Genomic DNA, 12063 nt, shown 5'->3' on the forward strand with positions numbered 1-12063 from the left:
TTACATTTATGAGTTATTTAAAATTATATTGGGGGAACGGGTTGCACGCTGCAACGGAAATAAAAGTATATATATATATATATATTGGGGGATCGGATTGCACGCTGCAATAGACTTATTTAAAAGTTAATATTGGAGGATCGGATTGCAGGCCGCAATAGACTTATTTAAAAGTCAATATTGGGGGATCAGATTGCACGCCGCAATAGACTCATTTAAAAGTGAATATTGGGGAATCAGATTGCACGCCGCAATAGACTTATTTAAAAGTTAATATTGGGGGATCGGATTGCACGCCGCAACAGACTTATTTAAAAGTCTATATATATACATGATTGAAATAAATATATGAGAGACATGATTAAAAGGAATATATTGTGAGAGAGGGTTGCACGCTGTAACAGAATTGAATATGAATATATTGGGATAGCGGGTTGCACGCTGCAACAGAATTGGGTGAAATAATAATGGATTACGTCCACTGAGTTGGCTTCAATTATTATAAATGAGTTACTTGTTTTATTTCTATTATTTGTTGTTGTCATTAATATTGCGTACAGGTTAATGTAAGTGAACCGCCTTAGCCTCGTCACTACTTCGTCGAGGTTAGGCTCAGCACTTACCAGTACATGGGGTCGGTTGTACTGATACTACATTCTGCACTTCTTGTGGAGATTTTTGAGTTGGTCCCAGCGGCGTACCATAGACTTGCTCGTATTTCAGTTACTCGGATGAGACTTGAGGTATAACTGCATGGCGTCCGCAGTTCTGAAGTCCCCGTCTATTTTACTTTAGTTATTTGTTTATTTACAGACAGCTTTATTTTGTTCAGACCTTGTTTGTATTATTTTAGAAGCTCGTGCACTTGTGACACCAATTCTGGGATAGTATTTAGACATCATTATTTTTTATGGATTATTCACTATATTTCAAACTTTGCTTCCACATTTGGTTCCTTGTTATTAATAAACTTAAAATTGTTTTAAAAATGGATAATATTATTCTAACGTTGGCTTGCCTAGCAAGTAAAATGTTAGGGACCAATACGGTCCGAAGGTGAAAATTTTGGGTCGTGACAGTTGGTATCAGAGTACTAGGTTACATAGGTCTCACGAGTCACGAGCAAGCTTAATAGAGTTTGAAAGATCGGTACGGAGACGTCTGTACTTATCTCTCAGAGGCTATGAAGTTTAGGAACAATATCATTTCTTTCTTATTGTGTCGTGCGATTTTATTCTATCATCGATGATTGAACCATTCTACTCTTATTCTCTCGCAGATGGTGAGAACACGCAATACCTCTACCGATGGACAGGGACCAGAACCTCCGGTGGCAACTATGGCCAGGGGTAGAGGTCGAGGTCAAGGTCGTGCCAGAGGCCGAGGTAGAGCTCAGTCCGGAGCTTGAGCAGTTGCACCTATTGTAGAACCTCAAGTGGACCTTCAGGAGGAGGTCCCAGTTCAGAATGTACCAACTGGACCAGTTCAGGTCCCGGAAGGATTCATAGCTACTCCAGTGCTTCAGGACGCTCTAGTCCATTTGGTGAGTCTTATGGAGGGCGTGGCCCAGAATGGTACATTTCCAATGGCACCAGCCATTTCACAAGTTGGGAGAGGAGCACAAACTCCCACTACTCCCGCTCCGGAGTAGATGGCTTCCCAGAATCAGGCTCCAACAGCCCCGCCAGTTGGGGTAGTTCAGCCAGTTGTTGCGGCACAGACCGATGATAGGCCCGCCATGTCTTTTGAGGCCTTATTGAGACTGGATAAGTTTACTAAGCTCTTTCCAGTTCACTTCAGTGGTACACCTTCTGAGGACGCACAGGATTATCTTGAACGCTGCCATGAGGTTCTGCGGAACATGGGTATAGTTGAGACCAATGGGGTTGATTTTACTGTATTTCAGATGACGGGTTCTGCCATGAGGTGGTGGAGAGATTATACATTGACCCGACCAGTCGGATCGCCTGCACTTACCTGGGAGTAGTTCTCTCAGCTATTTCTGGAGAAGTTCCTCCCTATCACACTGAGAGAGGAATTCCACAAGCAATTTGAGCAGTATGAGTCCCGTTTTGTGGATTTGGCCCGTGATGCTCTCCTTTTAATACCTACGGAGGGAGAGAGAGTGAGGAGGTTTATTGAGGGACTCATTCACCCTATCAGACTTCAGATGGCCAAGGAGACCGGAAGTGAGATTTCTTTTCAGGCGGCTGCTAATGTCGCAAGGAGGATCGAGATGGTTCTTGTACAGGAGAGAGGGCAGAGGTCCGATAAGAGGCCTCGTTAGTTCGGTGGTTTAAGTGGTGTCTCGTCTAGAGGCAGAGGTAATTTTGGTAGGGGTCATCCTCCCAGACCATTTCATTCTGCACTTCATGTATCTCCCAATGCTTCAGGGAGTCACGGTCTTGTTATGCCTTACTCTAGGCAGCTAGTATTCAATGCACATTCAGCTCCTATTAGTGCATCACCACTCCAGAGTTATTACAGCGGTTATCCAGCCCATTTGGATCAGCTTCAGCTTCAGCTTGAGCAGCCACAGCATCAAGATGGGTGTTATGAGTGTGGAAACATTGGTCACATCAGGAGGTATTGCCCTAGATTGATGAGTAACAGATCTCGACAAGATTCTCGTGCCATCATACCGGCACCGGTTGCTTCACCGCCTACTCAGCCAGCTAGAGGTAGGGGTCAGGCAGCTAGAGGTGGAGGTCAGGCCATTATAGGTGGAGGTCAGGCCATTAGATGTGGAGGCCAGCCAGTTAGAGGCCGTCCCAGGGACGCAATTCAGAGTGGTGGGGCCCAGTCCCGATTTTATGCTTTTCCAGTTAGGCCTGAGGCCGAGTCATCTGATGCTGTGATCACAGGTATTATTTCAGTTTTCCATAGAGATGCTTCAGTTCTATTTGATCCAGGATCTACTTATTCCTATGTGTCCTCTTATTTTGCTTCAAAATTGGTTGTGCCTTGTGATTCTCTGAGTGATTATGTGTGTGTATCTACACCGGTGGGAGACTCTATTGTAGTAGATCATGTCTATCATTCATGTGTGGTTACTATTGGTAATCTTGATAATAGTGTGGATCTTCTACTTCTTGATATGGTAGATTTTGATGTTATCTTGGGTATGGATTGGATGTCCCCTTATCATGCTATATTGAATTGTCATGCCAAGATAGTGACCCTAGCTATGCCGGGGTTACCTCGGTTAGAATGGAAAGGAACTTCTGGCCATATTGCCATCAGGGTTATTTCTTATATGAAAGCTCGGCGTATGGTAGAGAAAGGGTGTCTAGTCTATTTGGCTTATATTCACGATCCCAGTGCGGATGTCCCTTCTATGGACTCAGTACCAGTTGTTCGTGAATTTCTAGAAGTATTTCCTGCAGATCTGCCGGGCATGCCACCCGACAGAGATATTGATTTCTATATTGATTTGGCTCTGGGCACTCAGCCCATTTCTATTCCATCATAACGTGTGGCCCCGCCAGAGTTGAAAGAATTGAAAGAGCAGTTACAAGACTTACTTGATCAGGGATTCATTAGACCCAGTGTCTAGCCCTGGGGTGCACCAGTATTATTTGTAAAGAATGAAGATGGCTCTATACGGATGTGTATAGACTATCGGTAGTTGAACAAGGCCACTATCAAAAACAAATATCCGCTGCCAAGAATTGATGACTTATTTGATCAGCTTCAGGGTGACAAGTTATTTTCGAAGATCGAATTGAGGTCTGGTTACCATCAGTTGAAGATTAGGGCATCTGATGTCCCTAAAATAGCTTTTCGAACTCGGTATGGGCATTAAAATTCCTAGTGATGTCATTTGGGTTGACAAATGCCCCAGTAGCATTTATGGATTTGATGAATCGGGTGTTCAAGCCTTATTTGGATTCTTTTGTGGTTGTATTCATTGATGATATCTTGATTTACTACAGCAGTCGAGAGGAACATGAGAAGCATCTTCGAAGTGTGCTTCACACCTTGAAGAATAATCAGTTATACCCAAGTTTTCAAAATGTGAATTTTGGTTAAACTCAATTGCCTTTTTGGGGCATGCTGTATCGGTAGAAGGCATAAAGGTGGATCCTAAGAAGATTGAGGCTGTTCAGAATTGGCCTAGACCTACTTCAGTTACAGAGATCCGGAGTTTCCTGTGTTTAGCAGGTTATTATCATCGGTTCATGGAAGGGTTTTCGGCTATAGCAAGCCCATTGACCAGATTGACCCAGAAAGGTGTCCCATTCAGATGGTCAGACGAGTGTGAGTTGAGCTTTCAGAAGCTCAAGATCGTTTTTACTACGGCGCCAGTGTTGGTATTACCCACAGGTTCAGGATCGTATACGGTATATTGCGGCGCATCTCACATTGGGCTTGGTGTAGTATTAATGCAAGATGGCAAGGTAATTGCATATGCGTCGCAGTAGTTGAAAGTTCACGAGAAGAATTATTCTGTTCATGACTTAGAATTGGCAGCCATTGTTCATGTGCTGAAGATTTGGAGGCATTACCTCTACGGTGTCTCATGTGAGGTATTTACTGATCATCGTAGCCTTCAGTATCTATTCAAACAAAAGGATCTTAATTTGAGGCAGAGAAGATGGTTGGAGTTGTTGAAAGACTATGATATTACCATTTTGTATCACCCCAGAAAGGCCAATGTGGTGGATGATGCTTTGAGTAGAAAGGTTGTAAGTATGGGCAGTCTTGCGTGTATTATGGTTGGTGAGAGGCCATTAGCTGCAGATGTTCAAACTTTGGCTAATCAATTCGTAAGGTTAGATATTTTAGAACCCAGTCAGGTTCTAGCTTGCATAGTCGCTCGGTCTTCTTTATATGAGCGCATCAGAGAGAGGCAGTATGATGATTCTTATTTACTTGTCTTTAAGGACATGGTGCGGCACGCTGATGCCAAACAGGTTGATGTAGAGGAAGATGGGGTTCTGCGAATGTAGGGTCGTATTTGTGTGCCTAATGTGGATGGGCTTCATGAATTAATTCTTGAAGAAGCACACAGTTCCAGGTATTTTATTCATCCAGGTACAGCCAAAATGCATCAAGATTTGCGGAAACATTATTGGTGGAGGAGAATAAAAAAGGATATAGTTGCATATGTAGCTCGGTGTCTGAATTGTCAGCAAGTTAAGTACGAACATCAGAAACCTGGTGGTTTGCTTCAGAAGTTAGAAATTCCTGAGTGGAAAAGGGAGCGTATCACTATGGATTTTGTTGTTGGGCTCCCACGGACTCAGAGAAAATTTGACGCAGTTTCGGTCATTGTGGACAGGTTGACCAAGTCAGCATATTTCATTCGAGTGGCAGTTACCTATTCTTCAGAGAGGTTAGCTGAAATTTACACTCATGAGATTGTCCGCCTTCACGGTGTGTCCGTATCTATTATTTTAGATCGAGGTACACAGTTTACCTCACATTTCTGGAGGGTTGTACAGTGTGAGTTAGGCACGCGGGTGGAGTTGAGTACAACATTTCATCCATAGACAGACGGACAGTCAGAGCGCACTATTCAGATATTGGAAGATATGCTTCGCACTTGTGTTATAGACTTTGGAGGTTCTTGGGATCATTTCTTGCCACTTGCAGAGTTTGTTTATAATAATAGCTACCAGTCAAGCATTCAGATGGCTCCATATGAGGCATTATACGGAAGGCGATGCCGATCTCCAGTTGGTTGGTTTGAACCGGGAGAGGCGTAGTTGTTGGGTACCGATTTGGTACAGGATGTCTTGGATAAGGTCAAGATTATTCAGGATCGACTTCGCATAGCTCAGTCTAGGCAAAAGCGTTATGCCGACCTTAAAGTTCTTGATATTGCATTCATGGTTGGAGAAAGAATATTGCTCCAGGATGCCTTGGATAAGGTCAAGATTATCCAGGATCGACTTCGCACAGCTCAGTCTAGGCAAAAGAATTATGCCGACCGTAAAGTTCGTGATATTGCATTCATGGTTGGAGAAAGAATATTGCTCCGGGCTTCACCTATGAAAGGTGTAATGAGGTTCGGAAAGAAGGGCAAGTTCATCCCTAGGTATATCGGATCCTTTGAAATTCTTGAAAGGGTGGGTGAAGTAGCCTACAGGCTTGCATTACCACTTAGTTTATCAGCGGTTCATCCGGTGTTCCATGTGTCTATGCTCCGGAAATATCATGGTGATCCGTCCCATGTGTTAGATTTCAGCTCAGTCCAATTGGACAAAGATTTGACTTACGAGGAGGAACCGGTAGCTATTCTAGCCGGGCAGGTCCGACAGTTGAGGTCTAAGAGTTATCCTTCAATTCGGGTGCAATAGAGAGGTCAGCCGGTAGAGGCATCTACCTGGGAGTCCGAGTCGGACATGCGAAGTAAATATCTATACCTTTTCTCCAGCTTAGGTACTTTTTCTAACTCCGTTCGAGGACAAACGTTTGTTTTAGAGGTGGAGAATGTGATGACCCAAAATGTCATCTTTAAATCTAATAAGTAATTTTGTGTTCTAAGACCTCGAAGAGCACCATTTATCATTTCTTGACTTGCGTGCGCAGTCCGTAAAATTTTTCGAAAAGATTTCATGTGAAAAATGGATTAAAATGTGAAATAGAGCTTTAAAACTCAACTGAGATGACTTTGTTCAATATTTTTAGCAAACAGACTTGGATCAGTGTTTTGACATTTCCGGTAGTTCCGTATCATGATTTGGGACTTGGGCGTACGCCCGAAATTTAATTTGGAGGTCCCTAGCTCAAGTTATGACCATTTAACGGAACTAGCAATTTAAAGGCTAAAGATTCCAAGTTTGACCACGGGGTTGACTTTTGGATATCGAAGCCGGAATCCGATCTGGAAATTTGAACAGCTCTGTTATGTCATTTATGATTTGTGTGCCAAATTTGAAGTTATTCCGTATTCATTTAATATGTTTTGGCACGAGGTTTGCAAATTTAAAAGTTTTAAACTCAAAGTCTGAATCGAGGTGTGATTTGCATTTTCGGTGTTATTTGATGTGATTTGGGACCCCGAGTAAGTCCGTATTATGTTACGGGACTTGTTGGGATATTTGGATAGGGTCCCGAGGGGATCGGGTGAGTTTCGGACGAAATTCGGATTGTTTAGAGCATGTTGAAAGCAGCAGGTTCTTGGCAGAACTTGGTGTAATCGCACCAGCGCAATGGTGATCGCAGGTGCGCAACCGCATCTGCGAGAAGCTGGTCGCTTCTACGACCTGGGCACTGGACAATTGCATCGCTTCTGCGGAGAAATGGTGCGCAAATGCACAACCACTTCTGCAAAGGCTGCATCGCTTCTGCGGAAGAGACTGCGATCGTCTGGTCGTTTCTGCGACGTCGCAGGTGCGATAGAAATGTACGCAGATGCGGAACCTTACCTGGTAGCCCTACTTCGCAAATGCAATATTTTTCTCACAAATGCGTGACCGCAGGTGCGAAAATAAAGCCCGCAGATACAAAAATGCTGGGCAGAATATATAAAATCGGGTCTTAGCCACTTTTACTCATTTTTGAGTTTCAAGTCTCGGATTTGGGCGATTTCAAGGGGAATTTTCACAACCTTGAATTGGGTAAGTGTTATTTAACCAAAAGTGATTATATTTCATAAATTCATGTCTATATTAATCATTTATTTCGGATTTAGATGGAAGAAATTTGACTTTTTATAAAATCTTTCAAAAATAAAAAGTTAAGATTTGAAGGTCCATTTGATATCGGAATTGGACAATTTTTGTATGGTTAAACTCGTATCAGAATAGGTGTTCAGATTTCGCGAGTTTTTCCGAAATTTGAGACATGGGTCCCACTGTCGAATATTTAAATGTATTTCAGATTTTTATCCGAAAAATTTATAAATTAATATGAAATTAATTCCTATGATTAGTATTGAATATATCGAATTGTTTGTGAATTGATTTGAAGCTTTCGGAGACAAATTTAAAAGGAAAAGTTGTGGTTGAGTAATTGGTTAGAATTTGCAAAGCGAGGTAAGTATCGTGGTTAACCTTGACTTGAGGGAATAGAACCCTTAAATTAATTGCTATGTGAATTGCTTGTGAACGATGTATAGGCGAGGTGACGAGTGCTTATACGTCGTCAAAATTAATTGTTTGCATAATTATTTGAAAATCCTAAATTTTTTTTTAATACATGAATTAATTATTAAAATAATTATTTTTCTCCTATTCTTTGCCAAATATTAATTCTTAAATTCCTGTAATAATTGCTACATGCTTATTTGAATTATGTGCACTAATTGCTACTTGACATTTAACATATTAAATATTAAACTGTCTATTTTTCTATGATTTTCTTAATAAAATGTTATTTGTCATTGTTTGGTTTATAAATAAATTATAATTATTATGTGCCTTGATGCTTAATAATTTCTCATTGGACATGGTACTTATTGGAGTAAGTTTTGCTATATTTATGAGTTGTTTAAAATTATATTGGGGGAACGGATTGCACGCCGCAACGGAAATGAAAGTAAATATAGGGGGATCAGATTGCATGCCGCAATAGACTTATTTAAAAGTCAATATTGGGGGATCAGATTGCATGCCGCAACAGACTTATTTAAAAGTCTATATATATACTAGATTGAAATAAATATATGACAGGCTTGATTAAAAGGAATATATTGTGAGAGTGGGTTGCACGCTGCAACAGAATTGAATGTGAATATATTGGGAGAGCGGGTTGCACGCTGCAACAGAATTCGGTGAAATAATAATGGATTATGACCGCTGAGTTGGCTTCAATTATTATAAATGAGTTACCTGTTTTATTTTTATTATTTGTTATTGTTATTAATATTGCGTACAGGTTAATGTAAGTGAACCACCTTAGCCTCGTCACTACTTCGTCGAGGTTAGGCTCAGCACTTACCAGTACATGGGGTCGGTTGTACTAATACTACACTCTGCACTTCTTGTGCAGATTTTGGAGTTGGTCCCAGCGGCGTACCATAGACTTGCTCGGATTTCAGCTACTCGGAAGAGACTTGAGGTATAACTGCATGGCGTCCACAGTTCTGAAGTCCCCGTCTATTTTATTTAGCTGTGTGTTTATTTCCAGAGAGCTTTATTTTTTTCAAACCTTTGTTTGTATTATTTTAGAAGCTCGTTCACTTGTGACACCAATTCTGAGATAGTATTTAGACATCATTGTTTTTTATGGATTATTCACTATATTTCAAACTTTGCTTCCGCATTTGGTTTCTTGTTATTAATAAACTTAAAATTGTTTTTAAAATGAATAATATTATTCTAACGTTGTCTTGCCTAGCAAGTGAAATGTTAGGTGCCAACATGGTCCGAAGGTGGGAATTTCGGGTCGTGACACATGTTAAGGTACAAATATAACGATTCCAATTTTTACTATATAATTTGGAGGTGGTCAAGAATATTTTGCGTAACTTTGTTTATAATTTGTTTCAGATTGAAGTTGCATCTAAATATTCCACTGTTGATACACTGAAGCAGCAGCTTTGTTTTCTTCCTGCTAAGTATAAGGTTAGTTCTTTAGTGAAAAGTTTCTCTTTTAGGTTTGTTGGAAGAAAGCAAACCAAGTGGCAAGCATTGTATCCAGAAATTGGCTTATAATGATGTTCCATGTAAATTACATCTTGTTGATGACAATCGATGAGTTTGAATTTATCTGCTTAAGCGCCGAAGGTGTTCAGAGAAAGTGTATTATTAATACATAACACTATTTGTGCTGATGTGCTCTCATAATAATCATCATTACATGGCTTTAGGATTCAGGAGTTTTGACATTGTGACACCACTAGAATAAAAAATAATCACGTGGATCAAAAAGGGAAGATACATGATCATAATTGTGCTACTAACTAGTGTTACAAAGTATTAGCTAGGCTGACCGGTCACTCTTTACAAGATTCATGTTTGTAGCTTTTCCCAAAGGGGTGGTTTGGCAGGTATTAGAAAAAATAATGCAAGTATTAGCTCTATGCATTATTAATACCTTATTTGGTATATTTTTTTAATCTGTGTATAACTAATATTTATATTAGTTATACATCATACTTGGTATTATCCTATGTATAAGCAATGCATAGAAACCATAGCATTAGTAATACCAAGGCTACTAATGCATGCATTAGGTTGGTTAAAGACAAAATAATCCTTAAAGTCCCTTAACGCTTGAGAATATGGAGGGCATTTTTGTAAACAACTATTTTTTCTTAAAAATTATGCAATACATTATAATTTTAATACACCACACCAAATAGTAGATAAGAAATAATATCTGCATAACTAATGCTTGCATTACTAACTCATGCATTACTAATACACCTTATTCCGCACTATTCTTATACACCCTACCAAACGACCCCTAAGGTGTTAATCATGAAAGTCTAAGCAGTTGCATCTCTTGATTATTTGAAGTGAACATAATCCAACTGACGCAAAGGTCAGGCCTCATAGAGGGCTTATCGCAGTTAAGACTGCACCAACATATGCTGTTAAAAAATCTATTTACGCACATTTGATCTCTTTTCTCTAAATATGTAAATAATCAAGCAAGTTATTGTATTCTTGATCTCTGCTATGGGGTTTCTCAGTTAATTCTTGGGTTTGGTTCTTGATTGTTTTGGACTTTTTATTCTCTGTTTCAGCTTAGTGTGCATCCAAATTATTACTTTGTGGTTTTGTATTTTTTTTAATCTTTCGCTTTAGTTTTGATCTTTTTTCTATATGAAGTTTATGCATGCATCTTAGTGTTTCTAAATTAAACATGTTTTCTTATTAGTTTTATTTCTGTTTAAGTTCAGTTTGAAATTGAACTGAAAGATTTTGACTGCAAATTGGACAATCTTGCAATAGTTAGTGGTGTTGAATCTGCTAAGCTAATTCATTAGTGGGGTTCTACTTGTTGCCATTACTTCTTTTCATCTTTTTTTAGCACGAGGGTCTATCGGAAACAGCCTATCTACCCTTCCAGGGTAGAGGTAAGGCTGCGTATATCTTACCCTCCCCAGACCCCACTTATGAGAATTTATTAGGTTTGTTGTTGTCGTTGCTACAGGGTTTCTCACACTTCTAGTCCTGATAAATTGTTTCTTGCATTATTAGTAGCACTATTACTGCCTCAACTATTAGGAATCTGGCGATGTGCTCGTTCTTTCATGACATTTCCCCTCGAACAAAAGGGTAGAGCAGATGTTTTAAGGACATGCATATCCTCGTCCTCCCCCACCCCCCACCACCAAAAAAAACACTTTTCATCTTTGGTCAGGCTCCTCTCTCCCAGTTAAGCAGACCTTTTTTGAGATCTAATGTATGGCTAACAATATTGGAACTAAGAAGAAAATTAAGTGAAGAAGTTTTTCTTCCCTTGATTTGGGTTAAATTCACAACAAAACGTTAGGGTTTCTGCATGAGATAGGGGATAGGGACGGCACGGAGTTTGCAGGGAAGAATTCTGGTGAGTTTCAATATAGGACATGGGGCACTGCAAGTTGGAAGCTTCTGCAAAGGGTAGGGATCTAACATTAGGAGTTGTGCTACAGTGGTGGGGTGCAAAGTGTTAGATTAGGCACGAAAGACAAGAGAAGAGTGATGGCAAAGGGGTTGGGGTCAGATAATAGAGCATGGAAGGCTCTAGGGGGCGGTGGGAGGACATGCGGGAATTTAAGGCTAACCGAGGGGGAGGCAGTAGGGAATTCAGAACCTGCTAAGGTGGAGGTAGGTTGCGAAGGGTGGCCTTAATAGCAATATGTAAAATAGCATCTTTAAAGCTCTGTATCGGCAAATCCAATATTTTTGGCATTAAAAATTATTAGAAGGACTAGTTTAGCTAATTCCTTCTCAAAAGGACGACTAGTTTAGCTAGTGCCCAATCAGTGGCGTAGGTAGGAATCTCGCTAAGGGTATTCAAACTTTAAAGAAGTTTCGATGAACGGATGCACCAAAGTTTTTAAATCAAACAAGTAATATTTAACTAATAAACCATAAAAATAATAACTATAATAGAAATACAATTTTATAAATCAAAACTAACATAAACAAACAACAAAAGATATTCTAGTAAGCAATC

This window comes from Nicotiana tomentosiformis, chromosome 4, assembly GCF_000390325.3.
Source record: "Nicotiana tomentosiformis chromosome 4, ASM39032v3, whole genome shotgun sequence".
Classification (NCBI taxonomy): Eukaryota; Viridiplantae; Streptophyta; class Magnoliopsida; order Solanales; family Solanaceae; genus Nicotiana; species Nicotiana tomentosiformis.